The sequence below is a fragment of the Symphalangus syndactylus genome, chromosome 13, assembly GCF_028878055.3.
Source record: "Symphalangus syndactylus isolate Jambi chromosome 13, NHGRI_mSymSyn1-v2.1_pri, whole genome shotgun sequence".
Lineage (NCBI taxonomy): Eukaryota > Metazoa > Chordata > Mammalia > Primates > Hylobatidae > Symphalangus > Symphalangus syndactylus.
This window is the reverse complement of record NC_072435.2, coordinates 97899573-97922533: the sequence shown is the minus strand read 5'-3', so window position 1 is coordinate 97922533 and position 22961 is coordinate 97899573. Positions and strand designations below refer to the sequence as shown.

The window sequence follows — 22961 nt, the reverse complement described above, 5'->3', positions numbered from 1 at the left end:
TATTTTTTGATACCAAAGAGTTGTTTGGGGAATACTTTTAGTGTTGCCTTGTTGAAACAATCCTGGGTAATTTTCCATTGCTGAAATAAGTAGTATTCTTTTTGTTTTTACAAATGAAGTAAGAACAAATATGCATACACAGGTTATCTTCAACTCCTCTGTTCTCACTTCTACAACTATCTGTGGCCATCAAGCCCTGCACGCTTTGCCTCCTAGGTCGTTTTTCAATCCATCCTCTTTCTCCACATCCACTGCTATCACTCTAGCCCTACACATCAGTGGGACAACATATAGCTGCACATAAGAAACCTCTGAGCCCCAACCAACTGGCTCAGAACTTCTAGAAACTGGGACCCTAAATATCCATTTGTAATAAGTTCCCCAACTGACACTTCTTCTGTCAACATCTGTCCACATTTGGAACCCATTCCACCATATGCAATCTGCATTTTGGACTTCCTTGACTTTGGAAAAAAGCACCTGCACCTAACAGAAAAACAAATCTGAGAAAGAGAAAGAGCATCCCATTTTTGAACCAATACATGATCCTCAGAGACGACCACTTGAGTCTAGAATACACATGGCCATTTTGTGTGTAAGAATTAATGTTTATGGAATGAATAAGTGCATGGATAACAGTTGATCCCACAGGAACGAATGAGGAGGTGCTTCATTCAGTAGTAGTCTACAAGATTTGTCAGGAACTTTGCAACGTTGAAGGTCTGCCAGGGAGAAGAAATGCCCAAGGCCAAGGAAAAGTTTTGTAAGAGGAAAACTTAAAGAGGAGTATGGAAGTTTGAAAGGAGCCACATATGAAATAAAATGTCACTTATTCTTTTCTAATCACAACTCAGTTTAATAAGGAGATTTGGCAGGAAGGGAGCCCTGGTTGGAATAAAGATATTCTGTTAACCAGGGAAGGCAGTGGAGATTACAGTAGCCAAATACACTGGCCTTCCTTAACTTACCAGCTGTTTCCTTTCTGTTGAATGGAAATAGAAAAACTAAGCCTTCTAAACTCAAAACGAAAATAATTTTTTCAGACTCTAGAGAGCATGATCAGGTTCTTACAAGAGAAACGACTTAGCAGTGACTTAATAATGCATCCCCAGAATACAAATTCAAGGAACCAGACATGGAATGTTCAGCAGCCTTTCTAATGACATTCACAGAGTTATTTTTATGCTTAATCAAATGAGTCTCAGACAGCTTTTGAATATGGAAAGGATGATACACAAATGTTTGTGCCAATTTCTGGTTATGCACTTTGCTTAAAAATTGACTTGGACTAGCTGAAATTTTGGCTAAAAGGATTTCTTGGTGAAAACACAGTAAAATATGCAGGCATTTCATCTGAATTGAGGGAGGTGTCACTTCACTTTGAGTTTCAGGGTTGTAAAAGGTCAGCTAGGTGACAAAGTGACAAATTCTCATTACACTGTTTAACAAGATTTTATAGATTACATGTTGAAGCAGGCAATTTCCATTACCATTTCCTGGATGGGGAATACATTGAAATCCTCTATTAAAAGTATAATAAATTACTCATAACCTAAAAATTAAGCATGTTCCCTTCATTTGCTTTTGCCTTAGAAATACAAAATTATAATATGATATAATTTCAAACAAAAAGACATAAGAAACGTTTAACTGAAAACATCTGTTTCACAAATAAACAGAAGCTATCAGATTTAGTTCAAAATTAGAGCACCTACGAGCTGACTGGATTTATGGTAGCACTGCCAATTTAGTGCAATTTTCCTTATATGTTATATATTGGGAATAAGAGCAGGGCTCCCCAAATACCCCGTGGATGAGCAGTTTTCATTTCCCTGGAAGTCCTTGTCTTTATATCTTACCCACGCTGTGCTGGTTTCTAGGAAATACCTGGTTGAATAATGCAAAGCAAGGAAGGGAAGACCCTAGGAAAATCTCACCAAAACGAATTCATTTGAAGAGAAAAAAAAATCATTTTTTCCCTGGCGAAAGTAATTTGGTTTGGCTTTCCACATGACCCAAATTCACCAGATAATTACCAGTTCTCTGTTTCTCTTCGTGCCTTTTTGGTCTGGCCTTTGAATCCTGGGTGTACCCACAGTCCAAGGGATTAACTGAAAATTTCCCCTGACATTATTAAACCCATATACCATGCATTTTATGGCCTGCTGCAGGACCCCGGTTGCCAGCACTAGAAAATGTGCTCAGGCGATTGGCCCAGAATCCAAAATCAGATAAAGGGAAAAGAGTTATTGGAATAGACTAGTTGTAGTTGTAAACTACATGAGGGCAGGGATATGCCTATCTTACATGCCATTTTATCCCCAGCAGTTAGCCCAGTGCCTGATAGGCACATAGAAGGGGCTCCATAAATATTTCTTAAAAGCATATACAAATGAATGAATAGAAAATCAAATTAACAACCCCAGAAAGATGAGATAGTAAATAACTTCTCTGTTATTGCAAAAAAAAAAAAAAAAAAGCTGTCAGAGATTGTTAGCTCTGTACCATACAAACACACACACACACACACACACACACACACACACAAATTTGGCTGGGCACAGGCAGTAAGAACAACTACAACTAGCAATTATTAAACTATACTGCGTAGCAGGCATTGTTCTAATTAAGTACTTCCTGTGTATTAATTTATTTAGTCACTGCAAACTATGTTGCAGAAATTATGATACTGTGACTGGGGAGACAAGGAAGCTAAGGCTCTAAGGGTTTCATAAATTTCCTCAAAATTTCCTAGCTAATAAGAGGAGAGAACCAGGATCTAAGGCAGTCGGTCTGATGCCAGAGACCACATTCTTAATTGCCATGTTGTATTAACTCCTAAAATTAAACCTAGGACATGACGATGGTTGCTGCATCTAGTACAAATGCTGAGGGTCTAGGCTCCACATCTCCAAGCATCTGCTGGAAATCATGCCTATGTTTCATGGTATTTATTAGTGACCTTGGTCACTGAAAAAGAGATATCCAAATAGATAGCTCATATGGACCTTAGCAAAATCTGGGGACATTGTGGGGTATCACTTCTGCTGAAAATCTATGGGTTGATATGTAAGCAGATGTTTACAGAAGGTTCTCAACAGCAAAGGCTGAGAGAGACAGCTAACATGGCCCTCTCCTAAATAGCAAAGCAAGGTACACTGTCCACTTATACTTGCTGGGTCTCCTCCCCATGGTCCCCTCTAGCATCTTCATCCCAACCCTCAGCCCACCACTTTTCTCCCTCCTCCAGTCAGGTCACTATCAACTACCCACTAGCCCAGAGAGAGGGTGGGGTGACTTGGTTCTTCCCCTATTCTCTTTGTAACCTAACTTTATGTCATAGACAACTTGCTTCCTTAAAGACCTTCTCTTTGGATTCTCAAGCTTTTTCCTCTCTCATACAGAACCTGGCTCTTGCAAGTCAAAGCTTTGGCATTAGAATCCATGTTTCTATTGTGGGGTGCAAGAATCTATTTTATTAGTTTCTTTCTTTTCGTTGTCCTAATCTAACAATGCTAACTCTCCTCAAAGCAATATGGATGCCTCTGGCTTAACAGGAAAGATATGCTGTAAACATAAGCAGAGATGATATTTCTAAAATAAAAACCTTCCTTCTACACCAGTGAACTATAGACCACTCAGCTTAAGAAATCATCAAAGCAAAATAAAAAATAAATAAATAAATAAAAAGAAATCATCAAAGCATCATAATTTACCTTGAAGTGCTTAGCTTTGCTGTCTCCTCCCCAAACCTGAGGAAACAATTCTTAGATGTAGTAGAAAGAAGCTCTAGATCTTAATTTTTCTCTTAGATCTGCCATTAAGCTGCTGTTAAACTCGGGCTAGCCATGTGTCTGCATTGGGGGATCTTCCCCAGCTGTACAGTTTCTGGAACAATCATCTCACTCACTAATTATGAGGCAATTACTATGGGCCAGACCCTCTCTGGGAAGGTGTACATGCCTTGCCTCTCTTGACCTTACAATGATCTTCAGAGCTAGGGAGGTATTTTTATCCCCATTTTATAGATAAGGCAGCTGAGGCTTATCACCCAGGTATAGTGATAAATTTTGATTTCAATTCAGATTTGCTGGGCTTTGAAACTCTTTCTGCTCTATGACTATATAGTGTTTAGATTAGTTTTCAGTGTGTATTACTACAGAGCTTCTAAATCTATCATAAGGGCAGCTTTAAGGGGCAAATACAAAGTCTGAAACACATCTATGCACAGTACAAGAAAGAGAATACCCAATAGTTAGACACCCCAGTCAAGGGACAGAGTCATGGAGATATCCTTGTCCAAGAACATACTAGCAGCAAATGTGATTCAACAAGCAAATTCCCTTTGGTTGACCAATCTGGGTTGACTACATTGATGGGATAATTTCTCACCCTCCTAAGACAAGACCAGAGTTGCAAAATCTTGGGGAAAAAAAAGTGCAAGGCAGAGACCACAAGCATTCTGGCAAAAATCTGATTTGCAGTGGCTTCTCATGCTGACTTATTTCTGCTGAAATGATAAGGAGTCCAGGCAGGCTCTCTGGACAGGAAGCTCCAACGCCTAGGGAGGGGGCCTAATTGGGAAATGGACAATGAACCATACACAGACTCTTGTATCCCTGACACAGCATAAAAACTCCCTTTGCTCTGGATGGCAGAGCTGTTTTCCCACTGTGCGCGTGGGAGAGCGATGACGCATTCTGTGACAGTAACTGCGAACAGGTGGGGGGAAAAACAAGGGTCACTTCCAAGAGGCCTGTTAAAACTTTCCCTTTTCAAAGTCTGAGGAAATAATAATGTGGCTGCCCAAATGAAAACCTATCTGTTGCTATGCGTTCAGGGTACACCTTGCTTATCCACTCAAGTCTCAATTAAAATCACAGCTGTTATTTATATATTGGATTCAGATGCTCTCTCACAGCTGTGGCAAAGGAACAAAGGAAAATAACCCTTGTTGGTTGTTACACCTGCAACTGGGATAAATGGTGGTTGATGTCAGCTGCACTTATATTGTATCTGGAATAATAATAATGCTTTTCATTTGCAGAGAGCTTTACAGTTTATGAAGCTCTTTTACATGCATTTCATCCATTCACTAAAATTAAACATGGTGCCTCCCTTACAGAAAATAATACAACGGGATCCTTTTTCAAAAATCAGCTTCTGCACCATGTGGATGGCCCAACATTTCTGCATATTTGAAAATATTTATTACATGGTCATCATGATGACCCTAAGGTTTCCCACTGAACAATTTTTTTCTCTACTATAACAACAACAGCAGCAAATACCACACACACACACGTGCACACATTCATGTTTCCCATTTTTAATTGACTTTTCTTTTTTGCTTGTTGATTTGTAGAAGTCACTTACATATTCTTAGTATGAGTTCTTTGTCAGATATGTGATTTTTTTCATATCTTCCAGATGCTTGTTTGGTCTGTGATTCACATACATTCCTTGGCTTTTAGAATTAGAAAAATTGCTAATGATTCTTTAGCCTGACCTCTTCATTCACAGTTGAGGAAAACGGGCCCAGAGAGAGGTTCATGTAGCTACTTAATAATAAGATTAGGACACAAATCTTCTAACTTTTTCTCCTTGTCTGTAGCTAATACTCTGCACTAATGAATTCTTAAGTTGTGGTAGTCTTACAATTCACACATTGCAACAACAACAAAAAGACTCCTGACATATGCAACAATATGGATGAATCTTAGACACAAGGTTGAGTGAAAAGTCAGGCACAATGGGTTATATACACTGTGGTTCCATTCATATAAAGTTCAAAAGTAGGCAAAACAAACCTACAGTGATAGAAATTAGATCTGTCCCTTCAGAGAGGGTAGTGAAGGTGTGAGGAAACTTTCTCCAGTTGTCAAAATATTCTGCATCTTGATTTATGAGATAGTTACATGGGTGGACACATATGTAAAAATTCCTCACACTGTACACTTAAGACTTGTGCATTTTACTGATGTAGGTATGTTACATATCAGTAGAGAGCAAAGGAGAAAACAAAAGCAAAATAGAGATTTAACTATTCCTCATTAATGTGATGGATATTGACCAAAGAGAGTAATTCTGGCCCTCAAATAATTTTTTTACCTCAATTATTCTTTTTGGCTGATTTCCACTATTACACAAGCCATGAAGTTGTCAAATCTCTACTTCTTTGAATAATCTAGCTCTGCCTTGAACAAGCTGTGGGTTGGGCTAATTGACCTTCAAAGGGTCTCCTAAGTCCAAATTTCTGGGATTTTTTTAAAAAGGGATGCCAATCTCTAAGTGGGAAGGAATGTCAGAAGTTGTCTTGTTCTTGTCTGTTATTTTGTAAGAGAGAAGAGTAAGCTTGGAAAAAGAAAATGACTTGTTCAAGATGGCATCAATAGTAATTTGCTGCAGACCTGCAGGCCTCATCTCAACTCAACTCAAAAAATAATCCATGAGTGCCTGCTATTGGGCTAGGCACTGAGTCAGATGCTACACTGGATTCCCAGACTCCATAATGTCACAGATAATGTTCTCATTGCACTGTTTTGTGAAAGAAGCAACGATCTCATCTTCCACATACTCATGAGGGCACCGGCAAACAAGGTTAAAAGCCTTCAAAATGAAGCAAGACCAAGGTCAAAACACCAAAGTTATGTAACCACATCCTGTCTTTTCCTGCACTCAAACACACAACCATCAGACAAAGTCTTTCCTTGTCCTAGGGTAATGGTTCTGGGATTCTACATCATGATAATGGAAAACAGCAATTTTAGAATCTGCTATACAAAAATTCTACTCATATGGCCTAAAATTATGTAAACCTGAACTTTCCTATTTTATAAATTTCTACTTCCTTTCTGGTGAAACTTGCATTCTTAAGCAAAGCACATTCCTTCTTTATGAACTTAGCACACATGATGAACTAATTGCTATAGCCTTCTTACAAAGAGGTTATAGGAACCAAACATGAAGAGTGTACAATTTACCCCTCAAAGCATGCAAAGCATGAGAATTCCCCATTGTGACCAGAGCATAGCACAGTAGATGCAGGCTAATAGAGAAAGTCAGAAGACATGGGTCTGTTTGAATTCTACTGCTAACTAGCTACACGACCTTTTTTTTTTTTTTTTCCTGGACAATCATGTCTCCTTTCTGGACCTCCATTTCTCCATTCGCAAATTGAAGAGGTTGTACCAAAGAATCACCAACATTCTTCTTAGCTCTAAGTTTCAACAAAGGCTGTAACTCATGGGCCCATTAAGAAATGTTGGAGTCTGGTAGGCTTTATTGTTGTTTCTGGGAGCACTATGAGTAGTGAGGATGCAGAGGGTTAAAGAAGAGGGGAAAAGACTGAGAAGATAGAAGAGGGAAAGGGGAGAAAATCGAAGAGACAGTGAGAGGGAGAGACTTCATTGAGGTCTGCGTGACTAGCTGCTAGTCAGGGCCTTCAGGTGGCTCCGGCATTAGACTTCTGACCTCCTTTCCTTTTCCTTCACAACTGTACCCACAACATATCTGGTTCTGTCTTAATCAAGGTGGTCCACAAAAGTCCCAATACCTCACTGTGGAGTGGTGATTGGCTTATAACTACAGTTTCCCCTCTCACCTCTCATCTCTCCTTCTTCTATGCCATTGCAATCCATCCCAAAACTTCTCTGTGCTCTGTAGGCACAATAATCCATGCAACACAGTTTCTTCTATTCCTGAACTTCGAGGTTGAAGTCAATACCTGTAACTGCTGGGCCTAATGGAGACCATGTGAATATATAATGCCCACCACCAATCTCCCTTAGGTCTTCCCTCCATGAAGCTTTGCACGGCTCAGAATTTACCTGGGATACAGTTGAGGATTTTTCAACAGTAAGCACAGGATAGGTGCCCACTGTGTCTCTTAAGAAAGCAACAGGAGTATTCAGAGCCTTTATCTGAAAGAAGAACAGTTACTCTGAGGGCACAGCTGAGCCCACCTCATGGAGCGGTAGCAAAGCATCCCTTCCCTCAACACCATGGGTGTACAAACCAGATGCAATCTTGTTTTCTAACACCACCATTTATTGAGGCCTAAACAGAAATATGAGCCCGTAGGAGCCATCTCCTGCATTGTCTCTTCACCATCTACAAAATCGAAACCAAACTCCCCAACATGGCATGGAAAACCCTGCATGAACTTTTTACATCTCCATTATAATTTGTAGCAGGTCTCCAAGTGCCTGCTTTGCCTTCTTGAATCTGATGCTCTCGTTCTGTGGTCCTCAAACTTGGGTGCAGTGGTTTCACGCATTAAAATCACTGGGGGAGCTTTAAAAATGGAGATGCCCAGGCTATATCCCAAACTTCCTAAATGGGAACCTTGGAGGATGAGATCATGCCTCAGTATTTTCTAAAGCTCCCTGATGATTATAATGTACCAAGGTAGAGAACGACTGCTTTATTTTTGGTTTAAAGACTCACTGAGGGGGCTAGTTATGAATAAACGTTGTCAGGCTGCACCCCAAGATTACAAATCAGTAAGTATGAGGTTAAGATCTTGAAATGTATATTTCTAATAGGCTCCCCAAGGAATTACGGATGAAGATGGCATGAGGACCACACTTGGAAAAAACACTGCTCTTGGCCCACTGGGTGACTCAGTCCAAGTTGCCGGAGTAAATCAAGCACTCTCACTCTCCTTGGATTTGTTTCGGCTTTGCTCTCTGCCTGGAATGCCCTCCCCTCTCCCTGACCTCTGAGAGAACTTTTGATTACCTTCCAAGTGTAAACCCTTCTCTGTGACTTTTCCTGACCCTTCCCAGGAGGAATTAATCACGCTCTCGTCTGAGTTTCCATAGCACTTTGTACATGCTTCTGCTAAAGCATTTATCACACAATATTATGGCTGTTTCTTTATGTGTCTGTCACACCCTTTAAACTGTATTTTCTTTTTTCATCTCGCCAGCACCTAGCACAGTGCCTGGGATATAACTCAAGTCAGTAAATGTTTATTGAATTAAATGAACTTGTTTGTGGAGTTGATCACCGTATCAGATGTCCATCTACATGTGGCAAGACTGCAGTCACTGGAATGAGGCACAGGAAAGAGCCTAGTGCCAGAGAGGAGGGTTGGCCATAATGAGGCAGGCTAAGAGAACTGCCAGCCCCAGGATGAGGACTAGGGCATGACTCCTCCAACACAGAGGGTATGCAGAACAGATTCACGTTCGTTTTCTAACACCAGCAAGGACAGGGGAAATATGTAAGATGGTAATTTAAAGTTCGAAATGGACATGAAGCAAAACTTAATGCACAGGGATGTAGTAGATGATTATAAGAATAACTGGGGCACTTAATACTTAAATTAAAATAAAACAGACTCCTGAGCCAAAACCCAGACCTACGATCAACATCTCCATTAGACATGCTGAGAATCTGAATATTTAACAAGAGCCCCAGGTGATTCTTATTATCAGTCCAATTTGTAAAACATGGTGTGTATTAGTCTGTTCTCATGCTGCTAATAAAGACATACCCGAGACGGGGTAATTTATCATGGAAAGTTAATTGATTTACCTTTCCACATGGCTAGGGAGGCCTCAAATCATGGCTGAAGTTGAATGAGGAGCTAAGTCACACCTTATGTGGTGGCAGGCAAGAGAGAGTGTGTGCAGGGGAACTCTCCTTTATAAAACCATCAGCTCTCATAAGACTTATTCATTATTATAAGAACAGTATGGGAAAGACCCGCCCCCATGATTCAATTACCTCCCACTGGGTCCCTCCCATAAAATATGGAGTTTATGAGAGCTACAATTCAAGATGAGATCTGGGTGGGGACACAGCCAAACCATATCATCCCATGATGCCATCTTGAATTGTAGCTCCCATAATCCCCACATGTCATGGGAGGGACTCTGGTAGGAGGTAACTGAATCATGGGAGCAGATACCCTCATGCTGTTCTCATGATAGTGAGTGAGTTCTCACAAGATCTGATGGTTTTATTAGGGGCTTTTCCTCCTTTTTGCTGGGATCTTCTCCTTGCCACCACCATGTGAAGAAGGATGTGTTTGCTTTCCCTTCCACCATGATTATAAGTTTCTTGAGGCCTCCTCAGCCATGCTGAATTGGGAGTCAATTAAACCTCTTTCCTTTATAAATTACCCAGTTCTGGGTATGTCTTTATTAACAGCATGAGAACAAATTAAGACAGTAAATTGGTACCACAGAGAGCGGAGTGCTGCTGTAAAGATACCCAAAAATGTGGAAGTGATTTTAGAACTGGGTAACAGGCAAAGGTTGAAACTATTTGGAAGACTCAGAAAAAGACAGAAAAAATGTAGGAAAGTTTGGAACTTCCTAGAAACTTGGAGAGCTAAGAAAACAGGAAGATGTGGGAAAGTTTGGAACTTCCTGGAGGCTTGTTGAATGGCTTTGACCAAAATGCTGATAGTGATATGGACAACAAAGTCCAGGGTGATCTCAGATGGAGATGAGAAAATGCTTGGGAACTACAGCAAAGGTACCTGTTGTTATGCTTTAGCAAAGAGACTGGCAGCATTTTGCCCCTGCCCTACACATCTGTGAAACTTTGAACTTGAGAGAGAGGGCTTAGGGTATCTGGCAGAAGAAATTTCTAAGTGGTAAAACATTCGAGAGAAAGCACAGCATAAAAGTTTGGAAAATTTGCAGGCTGACAATACAATAGAAAAGAAAAACCCATTTTCTGGGGAGAAATTCAAGCCTGCTGCAGAAATTTGCCTATGTAACAAGGTGCAGAAAGTTAATCACCAAGATAATGGGGAAAATGTCTCCAGGGTATGTCCAAGACCTTTGCAAAGGCCCCTCCCTTCACAGGCCTGGAAGCCTAGGAAGGAAAAATAGTTTCATGGGCCAGGCCCAGGGCCCCCCTCCTCTGTGCAGCCTTGGGACATGGTATCCTGTGTCACAGCAGCCTCAGCTCCAGTCATGGCTAAAAGGGACCAAGGTACAGCTCAGGCCATGTCTTCATAAAGTGCAAGCTCCAAGCCTTGGCAGCTTCCACATGGTGTTGAGCCTGCAGGTGCACAGAAGTCAAGAATTGAGGTTTGGAAATCTCTGCCTAGATTTCAGAGGATGTATGGAAATACCTGCATGTCCAGGCAGAAGTTTGCTGTAGGGGCAGAGCCCTCAGGGAGAACTTCTGCTAGGGCAGGCAGAAGGGAAATGTGAGGTCAGAGCCCCAACAGAGTCTCCACTGGGACACTGCCTAGTGGAGCTCTGAAAAGACAGCCACCATCTTCCAGACCCCAGAATTGTAGATCCACCAACAGCTTGCACCATGCACCTAGAAAAGCAACAGACACTCAACGCCAGCTGTGAAGGCAGCAGGGAGGGGGGCTATACCCTGCAAAGCCATAGAGGCAGAGCTGCCCAAGGCTGTGGGAGCCCACCTGTGCAATAGCATGCCCTGGATGTGAGACATGGAGTCAAAGGATATCGTTTTGGAACTTTAAGATTTAATGACTGCCCTATTGGATTTCAGACTTGCATGGGGCCTGTAGCCCCTTTGTTCTGGCCAATTTCTCCCATTTGGAATGGGTATATTTAGCCAATGCCCATACCCCCACTGTATCTGAGAAGTAACTAACTTGTTTTTGATTTTACGGGCTCATAGGTGGAAGGAACTTGCCTTGTCTCAGATGAGATTTTGGACTTGGACTTTTGAGTTAATGCTGGAATGAGATAAGACTTTGGGGGACTGTTGGAAGGGCAAGATTGTGTTTTGAAATGTGAAGCCATGAGATTTGGTAGGGGCCAGGGTGTAATAATAGGGTTTGGTTTTGTCCCCATCTTGAATTGAGTTCCCATGTCCTCATCTTGAATGTCCTCATCTTGAACTGAGTTCCCATAATCCCCATGTGTCATGGGAGGGACCCAGTGGGAGGTAATTGAATCACAGGGGCAGTTACCCCCAAGCTGTTCTCATGATAGTGAGTGAGTTCTCATGAGATCTGATAATTTTATAAGTGGATTTTCCCCCTTTTTGTTGGGCACTTCTTGCTGCCACCATGTGAAGAAGGATGTGTTTGCTTCTCCTTCCACTATGATTGTACATTTCCTAAGGCCTTCCCAGACATGCTAAACTGTGAGTCAATTAAACATTTTTCCTTTATAAATTACCCAGTCCTAGGTATGTCTTTATTAGCAGCATGAGAATGGACTAATACATGGGGCTAAGCCAACATCAGGAAGTACTGGGAAGAGGCAGAAAAGGTTTTTAATGCAGAGGAAACCCAGCATCCTCAGGCACCTAATGATCTGCCCTGGTGGTACTAAGTCCTAGGTGTGATTGGAAGTGAGGGAAGTTGCAAGTTTGTGGGACAATGGCCCAGGGTCATTCCTGGTTCCCAGGAAGCCACTTCTGACTTTTAGAGAGGCTTAATAGTGAGCTACACCAGCTGCATTGCAGATCTTCCTATCTATCCTACCTCCATGAAGCCTGGAGCTGAGGCAGGGATGAGTACAAGATGAGGCATATTACGCAGAGAGGGTCTGGAAGCTGAGAAATGAAGCCAGCACTAACGGAGTGGGTGAGAAAATAAATTAGAACACAAAGAAAATCCAGCCCTGTCTCTCTCAAGCTACAACAGTGTAAAGTTGTCATTCTAGTCAACTGGATAAGTTGTCATTACCCAGGAAAGCAGGGGGTTATAGATGTTTCATTACCTGGAGTTAGCCAAACTGGGAACGATCTTCCAGACTGCCCCAAGTTTTGACACTAACTGCGAGTTTGGGGAAGTCCCTAAACTACCTCAGGTTTGATAATTATTTAGAAAGATTCATAGAACTCACTGAAAACTATTATACTCACAGCTACGATTTATTACAGAATTAGGACCAGCGAAAAGAAAAGAGACACAGAATAGAGTTTAGGATTCCAAATGAGAAGCTTCTATTGTCCTCAGCACAAATTATCTTTCCAGCATTGATATTTAACAATACAGAGTATTACCATCTTAGGGAACTCAGCTCAGTGTCCAGAGTTTTTGTTGGGGTTTTATTATGTAGGCATGATTGATTGATTCATTAATTATCAATCAATTGATTGCTCACATGGTTTTACCCTGTCTTCAGCTGCATTCCTGCTTTCTTGGATGTTGGGGGCCAGTCTGGAAGAGGCCTGAGTGGTGGCAGGGAAGGTATGCCTGGTCTTTGCTATCTTAGGAATAGAGTTAATTCTTACAGAACCAAAACTGGATTTTCCTTGTAGTCACATTGCATAGTCATAGGATCAATCTAAGAACAGATTAGAACTAGTACAGCTGTCCTGAAAGTTTGGAAGGGAGGTAAAAACATCAAATATATATACACATGGTGACTATATCTCAGTAAAAAAAAAAATCAATTAGGACTCAATAAAAAAAATCAATTAATATTTGTAGAAAAAAGCATCCATTATGTGCCCAGTAATATTCTAGGCATCAAACCACAACTAGAAGAATACTATAGAAACATGAGATACAATCAAGGATGCAAGAATTTACAATCTAATTGAGGAAGATAATTCAGACAAATGAAATAATAAGCTGAGGTTTTCAAATAGAATAGAGTGGGGCATGTCAAGCTCTCTAATACTGATGATTACTGATGAAGAAATGTGTTGATGATGGGAATGTGTGAACTTATAACTACATGGAGGCAGAAGAGTGTCCGAAGCCCTGGAGGAATAATGTGTAACAGTATATAATTAAGGGCTTGGATGTGAGATATAAGCTATACATGTGAAAGGAGCTCAAGGAGAAGACCGGTAAGGCCTGAAAAAACAGCAGGAGTTTCCAGACAAACCTTGAAGCAGCAATGATTTGAAGCAGAATGATTTGGACAGAACAAGTGGAAAAAGAAGGCCACCTCAACTGCCCTGCTGGACAGTAAAGAGTTAACTCCATACTATATCTATTTCACTAGAACCAGCCATCTGAGCAGCAGCCTGTACATTCTGATAATGAAAGCACGAAGCAGAAGCTTTAGAATAGCCTTCAAAAGCTGATACACAGAAGCGAATGGCACATTCATCAGGATACTGGGCAATAACAAATATACAAGGCCCCTTCCCACCATCTGTAAGCAGCAGCTGCTGAATAATCAAAATATACCACTTAGAGAAGAAAATGTTAAACAAAAAAAGGGAAAGAGGGAGAGAGGTCTGTTGCTAGCTGGAAAAGGAAACAAGGGTAACCAGCAGGGAGAGTTGGGGGCACTTGCTGAAGAATAGGGATCAACATAAAAGCATCCCCAGAACAGAGCAAGCCATTGGCACAATTCTGAATGACCAAAGAACTTGGAAGACAGCAAAGGTCCCTGAGCAATTTCAAAAACTCTCTAAAATAGCATCGATTTTACTCCTTACTAATTTATTTGAAATGTTAAGGTTCCAAACACCTTAGTCTGATTTCCAAGGCTTTCTAGAATCTGTTAACAAATCTTTTCTCTGTCATTAATTAAATCACGTATTCAACAAATACTTGAGCACCTCTACTGTTCTAGGCTCTGAGGATTCAACAACCAACCAAAAGCCTCTCTCTTCATGGAGATTATATCCCACTGGAGAGGGACAGATAAGAAACACATACATGTCTAATATGTAATAGAGTTACCAGTTCTAACATGGGAACTAAAGCATGGATAAGGGGAAGAGAGAGAACATGGGGTAGTACTGTTTATATAGAGTGCGAAGGGAAGGTTTCACTAACAAGAGGCGTTTGAGCAGAGAGCCAAATGAAGTGAGGGATTAAGCCATCTGGATATGTTGGGGGAAACATTCCAGGTGGAGCGAACAGCTAGAACAAATCCTTGAGGCTGAAATGAGCTTTACCCATAGGCTTAAACATGGCAGGCAACTGGATAAGTGGAATGAGACAGAGTGAGAGAGGTAGGCAAGTGCCAAGTTACATAGTATTTTGGAAGCCTGAATAAATTCAAATAAGTTTGGATTTTATTTTGGTTACAGAAGAAAATCTTTGGAGGGTTTGCTTTATGATTTTATGTGCTCAGTAATAGAACTGGTTAAGTGAAAATATGTCCTGCTCTTTTCATGTCTGCTCTCAAAGCATGGCTTCCCTGGTAAAAAGACCAGAGTGAAAATTTATTCTTTCCACCCTCAACTACTCATCTATGTTCCTTTTATTTTCTCTTCAGATGGCCAGTGTTTCTATTGTGAAGTGACCCAAAACTTGACTCCTGAGGGATCTGAGTTTTCAGTGGTTCCTGCCTATAGAGAATTGCTATATCTTCCCTTAACTTACCACCAGACAGGGGAATCCTAAGAGGTTCCTCTAGATTCATTTATATTCCTCTCTGATCTCACTGTGTATCATAATATGTATCAGAAATCTTTGCTAACAGGATCAGTCATCCCAGCCAATACTATAACCCATATTTTCCCTGCCAAGTGGTAAAAGGAGCCTGAAATAGCAGGATGGCAGTATCTGTTGTTTTCTGTGGTTAAAGCATTTCTCCTCCAACTACTAAAATCCTATACATTTATTGTCCAGAGTTACAGGTGTAATATTAATATGATCGTGAGAAATGGCATTCCCATTTCCTTACCTTGGTCCCTGGATTTATCTTTTCAGCAAGAGCCTTCATCATGTATCAAACACAGGAAAACATGTCTCACCTCCAAAATGGTACCCCAACCTTTCAAGATTTCGACTTCAAGTTGGCATCATAACTGAGTCTTACCTCAGTCATTCCACTGTTTTGTAAAGCCAGTTGCTTCCAGGACAGAGAGTTTATCAGAACATGAATTTTCATGTGTGTCAGCCTGTTAGCTTCCTCTCCCAAAAAAGTTTCTTGGTGAGAAGCAACATTGGGTGGGATACTGTGATAGTGAACAAGGAATCTAGATTATCTACAGATGATAGCTTTGGCAGAAGCAAGGTGGGGGAGGAAAGGAAAGTAAATCCAAATCCAAACAGTGCTTATTTTAGTTATGGTATAGTGCTTCTTCCTCCCCAAAAGAAGGAGTTAAATATGGCTCACCAGCCACCATGTGACTGACCAGTATCCTTGGAATGGTATCAGATGGGAGTGTCAGTGTTGGTCACTAGACCTGGCAAATTGATGATGTCAAGAAACCCTTGGTGAAGGGAAGCTCACATAATTAAGCTAGGATGTCAGTTTCTGCCACCATGGCCACTTGACTAACAAGTCCACTGAGCACCATTGACAAAGCTGAGGACAAAGCCCTTCAAAGGTAGATTATATTAATCACCTAATAATTGTGGGGAACCACAATGTTACATGGAACTCAAATATTGTAGACTCATTATGAGGGCACATCAAATTAAAGTACACCGGGACACATCGGAATGTATGGTTTTGTAATCAGAAAACATTGTTCAGAATTTCAATTTTGTAACTAGTTTTAGTTACAGAAACAAATTTGTAATGATTTACCAAAAAATTATATTGAGTAGCTCAAAAAATCTCTAGGAAAGTCAGCAAATCAGGCTTCAATGCTATACATTAAGGGATTATGTTCAAAATCATGCTACAAAACCATAGTTGATAAAGACACCACTGTTATCACTACTAAGGGGGTGTGATGATCCACACCCCCATTACTGGGAATTGCTAATTGCCCTGCAGCCATTGCTGTCCCTTGAAATTTGAAGTAATGCTGTTGCTGCCGCTCATCACTTCAATAGATCTATGTGATCCTTGAAGTTCTGCCTCCATCCCTATTTTGTCATTGTGTTTGTGTTTATTTGTTTTATTGAAAGACTTTTTTCTCCAACAGTAAAGTCTAGAGAGATAACATAGAGTTTATAACATAAACGAAAGGGAAGGAGAAAATGAATGATGAACTAAGAGCAGTTTTTCTACTCTAAAAGAAATTAACCATTGGATGGGAGAACAATCTCAAGAATCTTGACTGGTGTTTACATAAGGTAGGTCACTTGGAAATAAAAAGCACCCTGTCTCCCTCATAGGGTCAAGAGCCCAAAGAGTTCAGTGAAAGAAACCTAGGATATGTTCAGAGAAACCTAAGGACTGAAGGAATCATTACCTGGTTTCCCAGTTTGTGGCTTGGGAGACTGCAAACCTTGCATGGGAGACTTCAATCCAAAATGAAGGTGAAGTAGCAATGACTGAGAAACATGTAACAGTGAGAGTCTAGTCAGAAAAACAGAAACCAACTGAGGCATTTTAAGCAGAAAGAATTTAATACAGGGAATTGGTTACATAAGTGACGAAAGAGCTAAAGAGCCAAAAGTGGTCACCACCTCTAGGGCTAGAAGGACAAGGAGAGAATACAGCATTACCAGAACCAGAAACTAAAGCCATTTGGTGAGAGTTAAAACCATCGCAGAGATCACTCCATAGGAGCTGGAAACACAAAGAATGGGGTTAACCAATAGGAGCTAAAATTTCATAAACAAACAAAAGTAGCCACTGCTGGAAGCCTCATTTAAAGCAAAAAGGAGGAGAAATACTCTGGTTCATCTGCTCTGCAGTGCCTCTCATTAGCCAAACCTACTTGAAAACCAGTTGGTAATGGAACCGGGGAAACGGAGCTCCCTGCAACAGAGATGGCATTAGCTCTCCAAGGGGTCCAGCAGAAGGCACAGGAGTCTCTTTATGTTGCCCATAAACACTATTGAACTCAACTACCTGATTCAGAGCAGGCTTCAGCACAAATACTGCAAGCCTGGGGCTGCCACAGTCAGGCTGGATGTACTCTGTCTCAGGTCTCATGGCTGGAACACAAGTCATCATTACGGAGTCATACATGTGTGATATCTAGTGATTATTTCATAACCTGTGACTAAAGCAGCAATGAACACTGATGCCACCATGACCACACTAGGTTCAGTGGTGATGAGATTGAAGGTCAGGGAAGAACCTAATTGTGTTGTCTTTTTGTACTTGTGGGTCCTAAGAATCTACACTCAGTGAATGTCTCCCATTTTATATCATCCCTAGCCTTTGGTGAGACTTCTTTCCTTTAAGTTGACCTCAGCAAGGTGTAACTCGCTGTATTAGTCAGCGTTCTCTAGAAGGACAGAACTAATAAGATAGATGTATATATAAAGGGGAGTTTATTAAGTAGTATTAACTCACACGATCACAAGGTCCCACAATAGGCCATGTGCAAGTTGAGGAGCAAGGAAGCCAGTCCAAGTTCCAAAGCTGAAGAACTTTGAGACCAAAGTTCGAGGGCAGGCAGCATCCAGCATAGGAGAAAGATGTAGGCTGGGAGGCTAAGCCATTCTAATCTTTTCACGTTCTTCTGCCTGCTTTTTATTCTGGCCAGACTGGCAGCTGATTAGATTGTGCCCACTCAGATTAAGGGTGGGTCTGCCTTTCCCAGTCCACTGATCAAATGTTAATCTCCATTGGCAACACCCTCACAGACACACCTAGGAACAAAACTCTGCATCCTTCGATCCAATCAAGTTGACACTCAGTATTAACCATCACATTCACCTAAAACATATGTGTACTGGTAATGCCCATTTTCACCAATTCTCATACCCAGGCCTCTGTTGGACTAATAAAGAGGCTAGCAGCTTAAGCTGTCAGGCAGCTAGACTTTCAAGAAAACATTTGAAGCTGGGAGATGAAAGAAACAGTGGACAATTCATTGCACATACTAGGTTGGCTATTTAGGAGAAACTTTGTCTCTGGAGCCAAGTCCTTGAGACCTTCACACAAAATTGGCTTGCTTTCTTCTTGGGAAAGATCCCCTAGGATTATCTGGGCAAAGAAGACATACTAGGCACTCAACATCCTGAGAGAAGGGTGCCATATGCAACCTTAGTACTTCTCAAATGTACTGGGTCATGGGTTTATACAACTTCTCTATAAGAAGGAGGTGGTACCCCATTTATAGATGAAGAAACTGAAATTTAGGTGATTAAGGCAATTTCCTAAGGACATATAGCTAATGAGTGGCAATACAGTTTGAATGGGTCCCCAAAAGTTTATGTGTTAGAAACTTAATTCCCAATGCAACAGTGTTAAGAGATGAGACCTTTAAGAGGTAATTAGGTCATGAGGGCTCTACCCTCATGAATGGATTAATGCTACTTCGATGGCAGCATTAATCCATTCATGAGAATAGAGGTTATATTAGAGGTTGATAATTTTTTATTTAAAAAAATTAGCCCTCTCCTCTCCTTTCTTCTCCTTCCTTCCATCATCATTGTTTTCTTCTTCTCTGTCCTCCTCCGCCCCCTCCCCTTCCTCCTCCTCCTCCTCCTCCTCCCCCTCCTCCTCTTCTTCTTCTTCGTCTTCTTCTTTTCTTCTTCTGTTTCTGCTTCTTCCTTCTTCTTCCTCTCTCTCTCTCTCTCTCTGTCTCTCTCTCTCTCTCTCACCTGTGTGATGCTTCCTGCCATTTTATAACACAGCAGGAAGGCCTTCACCAGGTGTGGCCTCTCAGTCTTGGACTTCTCAGCCTCCACAAATGTAAGCCAAATAAATTTCTATTTATTATAAATGATCTAGTCTCTGCTATTCTGTTACTGCAGCACACAACAAACCCAAGAAAAGTAGAGGACCCAAGTTTGAGGTAACAGCATCCAAGACCATCCTTCTAGAAAACACTTAGGAAGCCCTCCCTCCAAAGAATGGAGAAAGGAGGTAAGTCAAGGAATTCTTAGGGTCTAATAACCCAAATTGGACAAATCAAAGTACCCTAAGACTGAATTAGATCTGATTCCATTGGGATTCATAAAGATTACACTGGAAAAATAGGCAGGCATTCATGACATTGCATTGTCATAGGATTCTGGAGCCTTGTCTAACATCAGTTATTTCCCAAACTCTTCTTTTATTTGCTTTGGATTATCAGTGACCCTCTAGTATAGCCTAAACAATGGAAATATTGCAGCAAATTACACAATGCCATTACGTGGTGAAAAGAACCTACTTAGGTTGATGGATTTACCAATCAGTGTTCCCTATGATTCACCTTATTTGAGGGTTGGAAGAAGGAGAAGAGGAAATTGCTCCTCTTCCCACTTGCTTTCCAGCACAATATACCTCTCCTGCCCCTTCTCCCTACCCCAGCTCACATCTGACTACCTTCCTCTGGAGTGGTCCCTCTCATACATTATTTGTTGGGCAGGAACTCTGGGCAAGGCACTTTCCCACCTGGGAGGGAATTTTAGGGTCTTAGCTTTCCAGAATTGGAGTGGAAGGTCATGCTACTGGTAAGCCCAGCTCAAGTTCAATGCTTCCTATTGCACACACTCACTTATTCTATAAAACAATACTTGTAAAGTATGAGACAATCCCTTCCTGCCATGGCCTGTCACTGCAAGCCCCATCATTATGCTAGTCTTTCTGCCAGGCCTTCTCTGTCAGTCTCCTGGCTTGGGGACTCTGAGGTTCTCTCTCTTTTCAGAGAGTTTGTTTCATCTCCACATTCTAGCATCAAATTAAACTATTGTTTTATGAGAAGTGTTAGAGCAGAGAAAGGAAGGAGGGAAGTTAGGGCTGGTCTTGCTCTTTGGGTCCCAAGAGAAACCTGGTTCTTTCCTGTTATCTATCTTCTCCCTCCAGCCCATAACCTAGGTCTTTTTAGAGGATGTCCTTTTTCCTGTCTCTGGATTAAACAACTGGGATTGTCTCTGACTTTTGGTCCTGAGGGCTTTATCTGTAGCTCTGCCTTTATTCTGTATCCTCTTTGATCTCATCCCTCTTCCTTCCTCAGTTTTTCTCCCTTTCACATCCCATCCCCGTTCCCCAAGCTTGATTTTCCTGACTCTACCTTTTCATGTTCCCTGATCTCTCAGGTTATTGTCCCAGGAATTCAACTATCACTATCTTTTCTACAAATAACTTTGGCACTACCTGCTCACATCTGACACAACTATAGGTCCTGGCCTCTTCCTCCATCCTAGACAATGCTATTTTCCTTGAAAAGTCTTGTTCACAGCTTCACAGTGCACAGCTGCATTTCAAAGCAATAGTTATTGGTTCCTACTATGCCAGCAAAATATTAAGACTACACTTTTTTCTATTTTAACAAAACATTTTTAACCAATCATAACTACTTTTTTCAGATCTTAGTGCATTCTTTCCTAGAGAGAACACTGGAAAATATACACAGCAAATCAGAATACTCCTGCAAATATGTGTGTATGAAATGTTTCTGTGTAATGTTAAAGTTGATATGTTTCTAAGAACAAGTTTTTCTTCTTTCCTCTCTTCAGTGTCATAAAACCTTAAAACACCATCAAAAACCTCCATAATCTATTGGGAAATTGTTCCTCACATATTCCTGGTTTTATTTGCCATACACATGGATAAGTCCATTAAAAGGAAAATTTATGTTGTTCAGTGTCAAAAGCGAAAAGGAAAAAATGTATTTCAGAATGAAAAAGAAGCAAGCAACTACAAAGTCAAAAAATTCTGGAAAAACTTCAAGGAATGATGTAGTAGGACAAGCGGGAGATAACTGAGGCAGAGAAAACTGATTTTTTGTAGATGGATTTCTTAAGCCAGAGAAATTCTGCTAACATCAGTTCCCATATGCACCATAAAACTCAAACTACAATTTAAAGCTACTCTAAGGAAATTTAGGTACCAAAAAGTAAGATATTTCATGGACTCATAGTTTCAGAGCTGGAAGGGACTTGAAAGGTCAGTTATCCAAACCATTAAACTGCAAAAAGATAGACTGTATAAAGTGAGTGCTGGTACTGGATAATGGAATGACAGCTAACATTAATCACAGAAAACTTACAAACTGACATGTGCTTTCTGTACATTATCTTATTTCACCTTACAATAGCTCTATTACTATTATACGTATTTTTCAGATGAGGAAATTGAGACCTAGATGGATCAAGTAACACATTCAAGTTTTCACAGGTAGAAAGCAGCAGGGCTGATGTACCTATGGTGACAGCCTGACTGCACAGACCTCTTAACTACCAAACTATATAATCATCACAAGAATTTGGTCAATTCAAACCTCTGGTTAAACCTCTTGGGTAATGAAAGCAAATATATTTAGGAAGGACTTTTTGGCTTTCTGGCTGGATGATTCCTGTATGAGCTAGCATAATCTAGTTTGTGCTGTATTAACAAACAATCCCCAAATCTCTATGACTTATAACAGAGGTTTATTTATTTCTCGCTCATGGTACTTTGGGTTGGTAGTGAGTTTGGCTTCACATTGTCATCACTCAGGACTCAGGCTTGCAGACCTGCATCCTCTGGAATGTTGTTGGTCACCATGGCTGGAGGAAGGGAAGATGTCTCCTCTGCTGAACCTAAAGGCTTCAACCTGAAGAGACATACGTCAATTCTGCTCACATTTCATTGGCCAAAGCAAGTTACATGGCCACACCTAATTTCAAGGATTTGGGGAACTGTGGTCTAATATGAGGATCACTTGCTAATATGTTATATGGCTTGAGAATACTGCAGGAAGAGAAAGTCTGGAAATATTGATAAACAGTTCTAATGACTGCTTTAGTACGAAATTCACAAAATTGTCCTGTGAGCTCACTTGACTCCAGCGGTGTTGACTAGCCCTAATATAGTTTGGATGTTGTCCCCACCCAAACCTTATATTCAAATGTAATCCCCAGTGTTGGAGGTGGGGCTTGTTGGAAGGTGATTGGCTCATAGGGGTGAATTTCTTATGAATGGTTTAGTAACATCCCCTTGGTATTGTTCTCGCGATAGTGGGTGAGTTCTCACGATATCTGGGTCATTTAAAAGTGCGTAGCACCTCTCCTCTCTTTCTCTTGTTCCTGCTTTCACCATGTGCCATGATTGGAAGCTTCTTGAAGCCTCCTGAGAAGCAGATGCCACTATGCAGCCTGCAGTTCCTGTACAGCCTGCAGAACTGTGAGCCAATCAAACTTATTGTTTTGTAAATTACCCTGTCTCATTATTTCTTTATAGCAATGTAAGAATGGCCTAATACAAGCTCTAACTCTGTAATGTGAATTTGTTTGTGTACTTTGGATTTATTTGCGTACTTAA

General features: G+C 40.9%; 1 long non-coding RNA gene across 1 annotated transcript in view; it reads right to left on the bottom strand.

The window, feature by feature from the left end:
* Window positions 1–22961, bottom strand: part of LOC129459358 (uncharacterized) — a 129711-nt gene that overhangs the window by 17046 nt on the left and 89704 nt on the right. The gene's annotated exons all lie outside the window — the stretch shown is intronic.